Genomic DNA, 12,547 nt, shown 5'->3' with positions numbered 1-12,547 from the left:
TGTGCGGACTCCACACAGATAGTGACCCAAGTGGAGAATCGAACCCACGTCCTTGGCGCTGTGAAGCAGCAGTGCTAACTACTGTGATGCATATTTAATTTTGCTTCTAAATGGTGTGACCAATACAATAATAAAAGCACAAAATATCCTATAATTTTATATAAATATTAGATTTCAAGTACAGATTCTCTGAAGACATTTCCAAATTTTACCGAACAGATATACTTATCCAAAGAGAGAGAAACTAACAATCTTGTCTGGGATAAAGGAAATCAAGCACATCACATTACTTACTCTGATTTTGAAAATTCTGGCCATGATTATAGGGCAGTAGGAACATGGTCTCCTGGTGATGCAATGCTGGGACTGAGCGCAGTCTATAATATACAGGATATTACAATCATTTGCCCAGAGATAATGAACAACTCAATATAATTGGATATTGGATGGGATTGAGCTGCAACCTTAGAACCATAGAATTCCTACAGTACAGAAGGACGCCATTCCACCCATCTAGTCTGCACTGGCCCTCTGAAAGAGCACCCCACCTAGGTCCACTCCCCGGTCTTATCCCTATAACCCCACCCAACCTGCACATCTTTGGACACTAAGAGACAATTTAGCATGGCCAATCCACCTAACCTGTACATCTTTGGCCTGTGGGAGGAAACCGGAACACCCAGAGGAAACCCATGCAGACATGGGGAGAGCATACAAACTCCACACAGACAGTCACTCAAGGCCAGAATTCAATCCAGGTCCCTGGTGCTGTGAGACAACGGTGTTAACCACTGAGCCACCATGCCACCTCTGTTAAAGTATCGGCAAATTATTATGCAATGAATGCATAAATATATCTTTATATTTGAGATGATGAAGAAAGCCATGGATCTGTTTGATTTAGGAAGGAATCAGGAAGGCGGTATAGAAATTGGGGAAGGTGGTGGGCATGCGGGGATCAAATTAATGGTATCCAAGAAATACAAATCTGAGTATTTTCTGAATGGGGATAAACTAGGAACTGTGGCAGAGCAAATAGGTTTGACTATCCCTGAATGTAAATCACTAAAAGTGGACAGTGCATAAAGCAGTGGTGGAGACTAATAGAGCATTTACCTTCATTTTGAGACAGATACAAAAAGGCAGAAAGTTATGCTTTACTTGCGTAGAATCTTGAATCACATCCAACCTGGAAAAGTATATTTATCTCTGCGGACTGTAGGGATGGCACGGTGGTGCAATGGTTAGCACTGCTGCCTCACAGCGCTGAGGACACAGGTTCAATCCCAGCCTGGCTCACTGTCCCGTGTCTACGTGGGTCTGACCCCCACAACCCAAAGATGTGCAGTGTAGGTAGATTGGCCATGCCAAATTAGCCCTTACTTGGGGGAAAAAAAAGAATTGGGTACTTTAAATTTAAAAAAAACTCTGGAGACTGTACACCAGGTAGATATATTGGTCTTGGAAGAAGTACATGCTGCCATGAGAACATAGCGAAGCTTAAAAGAAGCACTATTATACTTTGCAATGATAGGTCATTTATCTTCTCATGGGCAGCACGGTGGCGTAGTGGGTTAGCCCTGCTGCCTCACTGCGCCGAGGTCCCAGGTTAGATCCCAGCTCTGGGTCACTGTCTGTGTGGAGTTTGCACATTCTCCACATGTTTGTGTGGGTATTGCCCCCACAACACAAAGATGTGATGGCTAGGTGGATTGGCCACGCTAATTTGCCCATTAATTAAAAAAAATGAATTGGGTACTCTAAATTTATTTAAAAAAAATAATTTATCTCCTCTTTCATCATTTAATAAGATCATGGCCAATCTGTGACTTTGTGCCATATAGAACATAGAACATACAGTGCCGAAGGAGGCCATTCGGCCCATCGAATCTGCACCAACCCACTTAAGCCCTCACCGCCACTCTATCCCGGTAACCCAATAACCCCTCCTCATCTTTTTTGGACAGTAAGGGCATTTTAGCATGGCCAATCCACCTAACCTGCACATCTTTGGACTGTGGGAGGAAACCGGAGTACCCAGAGGAAACCCACGCAGACATGGGGAGAATGTGCAGACTCCGCACAGTGACCCAGCGAGGAATCAAACCTGGGACCCTGGCGCTGTGAAGCCACAGTGCTAGCCACCTGTGCTACCATGCTGCCCTCCACCTTCACCCCATATCCCTTAATACCTGTAGTTAACAAATACCTATCAACCTCAGTTTTTTATATAGCCATTAACATTTTATGCTGACCATGAAAACTACAGGCCTTGTTCTGCAAGTCAGCATTCTTTGAGAAAAATAATCATCAGGAGCCTCTCTCCTCAATGCCACCCTTATTACTAATGGAAATGTTCTTCCTGCTGCATGCTGCACACAGGTTTCCACACAGATATGTTGCACTTGAAATTGCTTCGAACCGCAACAGGCTTTGAGTAGGAACTGTTCTGGTGTAAAGGAAATTGCTGGCAATTAAAAGGTAAAGAGGCAAAATGGGTGACAAATAATTGAAGAAAAGTGTGCCATAGCATGTCTTTATACACAAGGATGTGTATGAACTCTTTGCGTGTGCACATTATCGAAGAACTCTGGTTCGTTTGTCATGTACAATGCTTCTGAAGCTTGTCTGTTTTAATTAAAAGGGGTGAGCCTTTGACTAAACAATTAATGATGTTCCTAACAATCATATAAAAGTGAACATTATAAACAGTTTATCTCAAACCAGGCCATAAATGCCTAGTCAAAAAGCACAGTTAAAGATAGATGTCCTTTAAAATTGAGCAATAAATTCAAAGTGGGCTTGTTTCAAAGTGACAGAATGGCAGAACCTTGCAAGCCTTTGAATGACTGTCTGATTACTCTTATTAATTACTGAGATAGGGGAGAGTGTTTTTTTTACACATTTACTTTTTGGACCTGACTTGGGACGAACATATCTGTCAGCTCAAATAACCTCCAATTGATTAATTGGGAATTGAATTGTGTGGTTCGACCAACTATACAACTTCCTTCCAGCTTTTGTATCCTGCCTTTGGTGTAAGGATTTACAGCATATCACCCTCGAGGTTTTATATCACCCTGTAGTTATTTTCCACACTGGAATTTGTTGAACTTCTTTGTATGGCCACACTTCTGATCTGCAACCAGTGTATTTGCCCAACATACAGCCTCAGATTCCAGTGTGGATGCTTGTGGTGACTTCTTAACATGAGATGGTTTAAGAAAATGGTGAATAAAAATGTACTTGACAGATGTACCCAATGACCATAAATGTCTAGAAGAGACAATGGTTCTACATTGTCTGTGTTTAAGAATGTTTGACGCAAACAACCTGAAGCAAACATGGAAATGGAAGCCAGGAGGAATAGTTGCTAGAATTTGATGAAGAGAACTTCTAGTCAAAACAATAGCAATGATGGAGGTGAAGAGCATTCACAAATATGTGAGCTGGAGGTAAAAGCTCTAGACAGAATTAGGTGACAGCGATTGGTTACCGCTCCATAATCCTCAAAGGTGCAGTAAGAATGATGATGGTAAGTTTTTTTAAAAATTTAAAGTACCCAATTTATTTTTTTCCAATTAAGGGACAATTAAGTGTGGCCAACCCACCTACCCTGCATATTGTGGGGGTGAGACCCACCCAGACATGGAGAGAATGTACAAACCCCACACGGACAGTAACCTGGGGTCGAGATCGAACCTGGGTCCTCGGCGCAGAGGCAGCAGTGCTAACCACTGTGCCACCGTCTGCCCCCACGATGATGGTAAGATGATAAAAGTTATTTTCTGTATTTAGAGCAGATGTAACTGTAAATTTAATACATTATAAAATGTACTCCGTATGTTTACATATGTGTAGAATTAAGGTAACATGAGTGCATTCATTTATGCAGAAAGTTCAGGTACCTTTTGATAAACAGTATTTGTAAAAGACACCAGCTGTAAGTTCCATTTTTAAAAAGATGATATCGTTGCTTTTTTTAATAGTAGGAATAAGCATGAAAATCAATGTACAGTGACAATTTGCTAAAAGAGGACCCAAACCCTAATGTTATACTGTGATGTTATACAGACTCCCTCTGTTATGTCTGTCATATCACACCACATACCACAGCCTAGTAAACAAAGTGTTGCCCATGGAAAACAGAATGTGCATTGGAGGTTTATTTTTACTTCTAGCAAACAAGTTGCCAACCATCATAAATTTGCAGCATAGAATTTTTCTGAAGGTATACTAAAAGTAGATTTAGATTTATTGTCATGTGTGCCAAGGTACAATGAAAATTTTGTTCTCCAGGCAGATGGTACCAGACTCCTCAATGGACAGAAATTAAAAAAAAAAAATTCGAGTACCCAATTATTTTGAAAAACACAGGACATAATAATCTTTATTAGTGTCACAAATAGGCTTTACATTAAAAAAAAATAAATTTAGAGTACTCAATTATTTTTTCCAATCAATTGGCAATTTAACATGGCCAAACCACCTCTCCTGCACATCTTTGGGTTGTGGGGGTGAAACCCACGCAGACATGGTGAGAATGTGCAAACTCTACATGTACAGTGACCCAGGGCCGGGATTCGAACCTGGGTCCTCAGCGCTGTAGGCAGCAATGTTAACCATTGTGCCACCGTGCTGCCCCCAAGTAGGTTTACATTAATACTGCAATGAAGTTACTGTGAAAATCCCCTACTCGCCACACTCTGGCACCTGTTTGGGTACACTGAGGGAGAAATCGGAATGTCCAATTCACCCAACAAGCACGTTTTTCGGGACTTGTGGGAGGAAACCGGAGCACCTGGAGGAAACCCATGCAGACACAAGGCGAACGTGCAGACTCCACCAGACAGTGACCCAAGCCGGGAATCGAACCTGGGTCCCTAACGCTATGAAGCAACAGTGCTAACCACTGTGCAAATATGCTACCCGTACTATGTATACACAATGTAAATACATAGACAAAGACATCTGGTGAAACATACGGAGTGTAGTGCTACAACAGTAGAGAAGATGAGTAAAGAGATCAGTTCTATCCATTCATGGAGTTTGCATATTGTCCCCGTGTCTGCGTGGGTTTCACCCCCACAACCCAAAGATGTGCAGGTTAGGAGGATTGGCCATGCTAAATTGCCCCTTAATTGGAAAAAAATAATTGGGTACTCTAAATTTATTTAAAAAAAAGTTCTGTCCATTGAGGAGTCTGGTAACAGCAGCGAAAAAGCTGTTTTTGAATCTGTTGGTGCGTGTTCTCGCAGCGGAAAGTGTAGACAGATTCAGTGGATAGGAGGGTGGGTCTGCATGATGGACTGGGCTGTATTCATGACTCACTACTAGATATAATTAGACAATTGTAAGCAATTTATGAAAATTACAAGGAATGTACAGCACAGAAACAGGCTTTTCATACCTTCAGGTCTATGCCAGTGTTTATTCTCTACATAAACTTCATCTAACTCTATCAGCACAACTCTTCATTTCTCCCTCGTGTGTTTATGCAACTTTCCCTTAACCACACCTATACTGCTCCTTGCAATACCACATTCTCACTCCTTAAGTACCTCTATTGCACTTATTAAATCATTGCATCATTGTTTTAGAATTGCTAAAAAAATCTCTACAATGATCTTGTTGTTTTTACCTTGTTAGGAGGAAAATAGTTAAATCTATGGTAGTGCAGGCAGGCATAGGCTCTGGTGCCATCTGGTGGACAATTCATAGTTAAACCCTTAAACACCTCTATAACCAGCTTGGAGTTGATGGCACCAAGTACTTAATAGAAATAAAGTGATTTTCAAAGTAAAATATACATATTATATTGACTTAATGATTTGCATGTAAAAATGCACCAATAAGTTTAATGAAAGTGTCAGAGTAAAATCTAGCCTCAGGCTTAATGTGTTGAATGGCTTCCTGGGTACTATTAGATGTTAATTCTGTGATTGCTTCTTGCTTGGGATGCCTTTTAAAGAGTTGACTTAGTAATGCACTTATTTATGACTCAGCAGATGATAGATTTCAATCCCACATGAAGACTTGAAAGCATAATTTCATAGTATCATAGAATTTACAGTGCAGAAAGAGGCCATTCGGCCCATCAAGTCTGCACCGGCCCTTGGAACGCACATCCTACTTAAGGCCACACCTCCACCCTATCCCTGTAACCCAGTAACCCCACCTAACCTTTTGGACACTAAGGGGCAATTTAGCATGGCCAATCCACATAACCTGCACATCTTTGGACTGTGGGAGGAAACCGGAGCACCCGGAGGAAACACACGCACACACGGGGAGAAAGTGCAAACTCCACACAGACAGTCATCCAAGGCCGGAATTGAACCCAGGTCCCTGAACCTGTGAGGCAGCAGCGCCAACTGAGCCACCGTGTTGCCCAAATCAGGGGTTTTCAATCTCAGGGTCACGACCCACGGGTGGGTCGCAGACAGGTTTAGGGAGGGTCGCGGTGCAATCGATTGTGGTGTTCCTGATCGCGGGAGGAAAACTGATTGGCCGCAACAGCTTTTAAAAATGCCGACTGCGATGGAGTTTTGAGATTGCTGTCCATCCTGCGCATGTGTACCGGATCAAGCAGTGCGCAGGCCCGGAGCCCAGCAGGGTGGACCGCCTCCATCTGATGTCAGTGTGCTGTCCAGGGCCAGTTTTTTTCAGCAAATGACAGCGTCCTCCCATTGTAAGCGGCAGCGAGAGAAGGTCAGGTGCCCCGTTCGCTGACATCACATATTCTGGGTGTGAGAGAGATTCCTCCATTTTGCAGCTGCCAGCAGTGCTGGTGTGAACTCCAGGGCCATGAAGAAGACGCTGAAAATGGGAACAAAGCAGCATCAAGGTGATTACTTGAGGTATGGGTTATTAATTGTGCCACTGCAAATCGGGATTCATAGTTCATGTGTGTCATATGTAGGGAAGCACTGGCAAATAAAAGTTTAAAACCCTCAAAACTTCAAAGACATTTGAAGACTAAACATGTTGAGTTGAAGGACTATTTATATTTTTGAACGGTGCAGTGAGATCTTAAATCATCAGCTGAATTCATGATCAGAAATGTAACATTGAATAACAAAGCAAGTGAGATCGTGAGGACCAACCAGGCTCACCTGTCACATTAAAGGTAAGTGAAAATGGTGGGTCACGAAGGTCGGCTGGCATGGGTTGCGAAGGTCAACCGGTAAGGGTCGCGAAGGTCAGCCGGCGTGGGTCGGGAAGGCCGGCATGGGTCACGAAGTTCGGCTGCCGTGGGTCCAGGAGGATGGCTAATTGGTAAAAATGGGTCCCGGGCAAAAAGTTTGAAAAACACTGATTTAAATTGATACCCGAGTGCAGTATCAGGTGAGGACTGCACTGTTGGAAATGCTGTCCTTTGGGTGACATGCTCAACTGAAGTTCAGCCTGCTAGCTTGGTAACACATGATAGTATTGGGGGAAGAGCTGGGTGTGCCCTGGCTAACATATTAACTTTAAGCAATGACACCAAAAACAGATAAATTAGTCATCAAGCACATTGCTATTTGCAGGACGTTGCTGGACAGAGTGGCTACTACATATATCATTGACAGTTACATTGCACGTTAACAACAACAACTTATATCTATATAGTGCCTTTAACATACTAAAATGTGTTCACTGACTGGAGTGGTTCAAAGCAAATGTAAAAATTTTTTTTAAGTACCCAATTCTTTTTTGTCCAATAAAGGGGCAATTTAGCGTGGCCAATCCACCTAACCTGCACATCTTTGGGTTGTGGGAGTGAGGCCCATGCAGACATGATGAGACTGTGCAAACTCCACACGGACAGTGACTCGGGGCCAAGATCAAACTTGGGTCCTCGGTGCCATGAGGCAGCAGTGCTAACCAATGCACCACTGTGCAGCATTTGACATTGAGACACATAAAGAGATATTGGGGCATACGGACAACTACTCACTCATTGAGGTAGGTTTTAAGGAGCGTTTTTAAAGGAGGAGAGAGATATAGAGAGGTTTAGGAAGGGAATTCCAGGGCTTAGGCTTAGGCAGTTGAAGGCATAGCCAACCAATGGTGGAGCATTTAAAATCAAGGATGTTCAAGAGGCCCGAATTGGAGGAGTGCATATATCACGGACACTTGTGGGGCTGGAGAAGATTACAGAGATAGAGAGAGAGGGGGAGGGAGGGACGATGGACGAACTTGTAAACGAGGATGAGAATTTTAAAACTGTGGCGTTGCTTAACTGGGAGTCAAAGTATGTTTATCGTATTTTATACTTTGAAACATTTCAATACACAATATAGCTACAAATATTTGTCTTTTATATTAGATTTCAGACTGTTCTATTTATATTTTCAGTGGTATGACTTTTCTCGTCTTGCAGTTCTGTTAGAAGTCACTCTTATGTGGAATTACTAAAGTAGAAAGAGAAAATGGAAATCCAACTTTATAAATCCTGGAAACACCAAATCTTTCCATATACATGATTAAAATATTATCTCATACAGTGGTCTTAATCGATGCTTCTTACTGCTTCACATTCAACTTACATTGGCTGCTGAGAGGTCGGTTAGCTCAGTTGGCTGGACAGCTGGTTCATGATGCGGACCGATGACAACAGCGTGAGTTCAACTCCCGTACTGGCTGAGGTTATTCATGAAAGCCCTGCCTTTTCAACCTTGCCCTTCGCCTGAGGTGTGGTGACTCTCAGGTTAAATCGCCACCAGTCAGCTCTCTCTCAAAAGAGAAAGAGCAGCCTACGGTCCTCGGGGACTAAGGTGACTTTCACATTGCCCGTTGAACAGAACTGGGGTGATGTATTAGCTTTAAACTAGGGGACCTAAGTTTCAGTGCAGAGTGATGGGATGGAAATCTTTGTTCATTAGTGTCTTCCCTGCTGGTCCAGTGGTTTGGATTCTGAGCTCTCCAGGTTCGATTCCAGGTCAGGGAAGGCTCATTTCTTTTCAAAAAAACAATCAATCAGGTCAAATGGAGGATGATTTTGCTCAAATCTTTGCTCATTGGTGAGTGGAACACCAAAAGAGAAAGAAAAACAAAATACATTTAAAAATTGTAGTTTTAACCTCAGGGGAATGAAATGTGTCATTTTGCGATTCTTTATTCAGTTTTTGATGATTTGCTTGGTAAAACAATGTCCCTCGCTGTAGTGCCTAATTGGAACTAGCTTCTCAAATTAAAGGCATTTCATTACAGTTGAGTACCTGTTCCCAAAAATGACAAAGGATATGCACTGGAAATATTAACCAGTCTATTTGTCTTTATAGACACTGACTGATCTTACTTCTGGTATTTGCTGCTTTTGTCATTGTCTGTGGCAGAGGGCTCATTATGTGATCTTTCTCGCCACCTAGTGGCGAAAGCACATCCATTTATAAAATAGTTAAAAAAAAACCATTGGGGGGGTTTAAAAAAAATCTGAGCTGAAAGATTTTCATTTCACATGTGCATTGGCTGGATAGTGCGTGGAGCAATTGGCACAGCCTACTCAAAGGCATCAGTGGGATGCCCAACCAACAGAAATCACCCACAATGAGACTGTGTCGACACAAAGCAGATCAGCTGGCACTGAAACTAGAACAACATTTAGATCTAGCTTTGACAAAGAATCGTTCAGACTCGAAACATTAGCTCCGTTCTCTCTCCACAGATCGTGTCAGACCTGCTGAGATTGTCCAGAATTTTCTGATTCCAGCATCCGCAGTAATTTTCTTTTATCCTGGAATTAGAACCTTTCCCCTCCATCACTCAGCCACAGGAGCTCTTTTCTACTGAAGAGTTAATCTGCTTCTCCCCCCTCCGAGTGATTGTTTTGGGGGATGTCAACCACAGGGCCTGGAGATGTGGTTTGATGAAAATCAGCAATGATTTCTAGACTTTTAATTCCAGATTTATATTGAACTCAAATTTCACCATTTGCTGTGGTGAGATTTGAACCCATGTCCCCCGGAGTGCCACCCTGTGTTTCGGGATTACAAGCCAGTGACAATACCACTATGCCACCACCTCCTCACATGGAGCATGTTGACACTCCACATGCTAAAGACCCCACTGCTGCCTGACAGCGCCAAGGGCCCGGGTTCGATTCTGACCTCAGTTGACTGTCTGTGTGGAATTTGCACATCCTTCCTGTGTCTGCGTAGGTTCCTCCATGTGCTCTGGTTTGGTTATGCTAAATTGCCCTGAGGAGGGGTTATGGGGAAAGGGTGGGGGATTGGGCCTAGGTAAGGTGATCTTTCTGAGGGTCGGTGCAGACTTTAAAAAAATTTAGAGTACCCAATTAATTTTTTCCAATTAAGGGGCAATTTAGCGTGGCCAATCTACCTACCCTGCACATCTTTGTGTTGTGGGGGCGAAACCCACGCAAATACGGGGTTAATGTGTAAACTCCACACGGACAGTGACCCAGAGCCGGGATCGGACCTGGCACCTCGGCGCCGTGTGGCAGCAATGCTAACCACTGCACCACCGTGCTGCCCCGGGTTGGTGCAGACTTGGTGGGCCGAATGGTCTCCTTCTGCACTGTAGGGATTCTATGAATGATTCGCTCCAGGAGTGATTGCATGAAAAAAAAAGTCTTTGGTATTTCTAAAACATAACTTTTATCATAAATACAATATTAAACTATTAACTTTACCCCCGAAAAAGAACAGCTTAGAATTACCCCTTAACATTACTATACAATTTCCCATTAAACAACAAGAAAAGAAACATACAGCTCTTAATCCATTTTTAAATTAGAAGGGCATAGGGTGATACTTGTGATACAGAACAGATTCCGGCTCTGGTTAGAACTGCAGAGACTCTGACTGAATATATTCAAATAGCTGCTTCCACTGATTGTTTCAGCCTTTTCCTTGCTTTCAGACAAGACTGCTCTGCTTAGAAAATATTCTTACTTGTTTTTAAACTGTCCTATTTGGAAAGAATTGTAGACACAGAGTCAGGCAGATCAGAACTCAGCTCCTCGCTCCCTCAAAGCATCTCCAAACTCACTGCCTCTCTGCTTTTCTGAACTGCACCCAGAAATGACCTCATCTCCCCAAGTTGAAAACATATTGGGCATGATCGAATGGCCATGTTTCACCTAAAAACAGTGCGCTGTGGTACAATGGGGCCGATAGAAGCTGGGCGATCCCATTCCCGAATTGTATCCAGCTCACAATGCTCGCGAGATCTAACACGATCTCACGAGATGTTGCAAAGTGAACCCCGACCATTGTGGGCAGGATCACCTTTTGGCAAATCTGCATAATAGAGGGAGGCAGCTAGCCTCATTCTAATGTGCAGTTTCCTGAGGCACTTGAGGCATTGGGATCTATCTCCTTTGCCTCGGAGACCTCGAGTGAACGTCATTCACTACTAGTCTCCACAAATGGAACAGTATTCGTGGGGGGGGGTATCCCAGTGGATTGGAGGCATCCAGGTGCTTAGCCTCTGGGCAGGGTGGCACCGTACATTACATTAATCTTTATTGTCACAAGTAGGCTTACATTAACACTGCAATGAAGTTACTGTGAAAAGCTTCTAGTCGCCACACTCCGGCGCCTGTTTGGGTAGACGGAGGGAGAATTCAGAATGTCCAAATTACCTAACAGCACACCTTTCGGGACTTGTGGGAGGAAACCGGAGCACCAGGAGGAAACCCACGCAGACACAGGGAGAAACGTGCAGACTCCGCACAGAAAGTGACCCTAGGACCCTTTCGCTGTGAAGCAATAGTGCTAACCGCTGTGCTACTGTGCCGCCCACAGCTGGCACTTCCCTGGTACTGCTGCTACCACCTGGGTACCCTGGCACTTCCAGCCTAGCACCCTGGCAGTGCCCCCTGGGTGCCACCTAACACTGCCAGCTGACAGGGGCGCTGCCAGGTTTGCATTGCCAAGGTGGCAATGTGTGCGTAATGGCAATTAGGCCGGGTGTTGGGGGGATCTCAGGGACTCCCACTTAGCAAGTTGGAGCTTGGGTGGGGGCCTGGGTTTGTCTCGGGGGCTTCAGTGATCGGGGTGCCACTCGCTACACTGAGGAGATCTGGCGAGTGGAGCGCCTCAGTGTGGAAAATGGGGCTATGTGTGGCCTCAGCCGTGCATTCCCTACCGAGGCTCTTTTGCAACGCCGAGAAACATGCGGCCAAACGCGCTCGCTCCGGCACTTTGTTCCCATTTGGTTAAATTGCAGCGATTATCTCTGCACTCTTCAAAAACATATTCATTAACGCCCCCAGGGACTTCCCCAGGTAAAACACTGTGCAGTAGTCCAGACTGATAAACACATTCCATGTCAATATCACCCGCTGTTTCAAAATCAAAATCCTTTTTAAATAAACACATTCTCACCCCAGGCTCTTAACCCTTATATTGGCCACTACACTTATACTCCAATTTTCCTAACATCTTCCGATCGTCACACTTGGGAATTAAAAAATATATAATTTTGGGATGTAAACATCACTGGCAAGTATTCATCGCCAGTCCTCAAGTGCCCTTGAGAAGGTGATGATGAGCTGCCTCTCAGAAGAGTGTAGAAAAGCAAGATATTGCTTCAA

General features: G+C 43.8%; 1 long non-coding RNA gene across 1 annotated transcript in view; it reads left to right on the top strand.

The window, feature by feature from the left end:
- The first annotated feature begins 3,592 nt into the window (after window positions 1–3,592).
- Window positions 3,593–12,547, top strand: part of LOC140422792 (uncharacterized) — a 32,323-nt gene continuing 23,368 nt past the window's right edge. Inside the window, exon 1 of the long non-coding RNA XR_011947609.1 lies at window positions 3,593–3,766. This is a non-coding gene — a long non-coding RNA (uncharacterized lncRNA). The remainder of the gene's footprint in view (window positions 3,767–12,547) is intronic.

Source organism: Scyliorhinus torazame, chromosome 5 (assembly GCF_047496885.1).
Source record: "Scyliorhinus torazame isolate Kashiwa2021f chromosome 5, sScyTor2.1, whole genome shotgun sequence".
Lineage (NCBI taxonomy): Eukaryota > Metazoa > Chordata > Chondrichthyes > Carcharhiniformes > Scyliorhinidae > Scyliorhinus > Scyliorhinus torazame.
The sequence above is the reverse complement of the archived record's forward strand: the minus strand, read 5'-3'. Positions and strand labels throughout refer to the sequence as shown.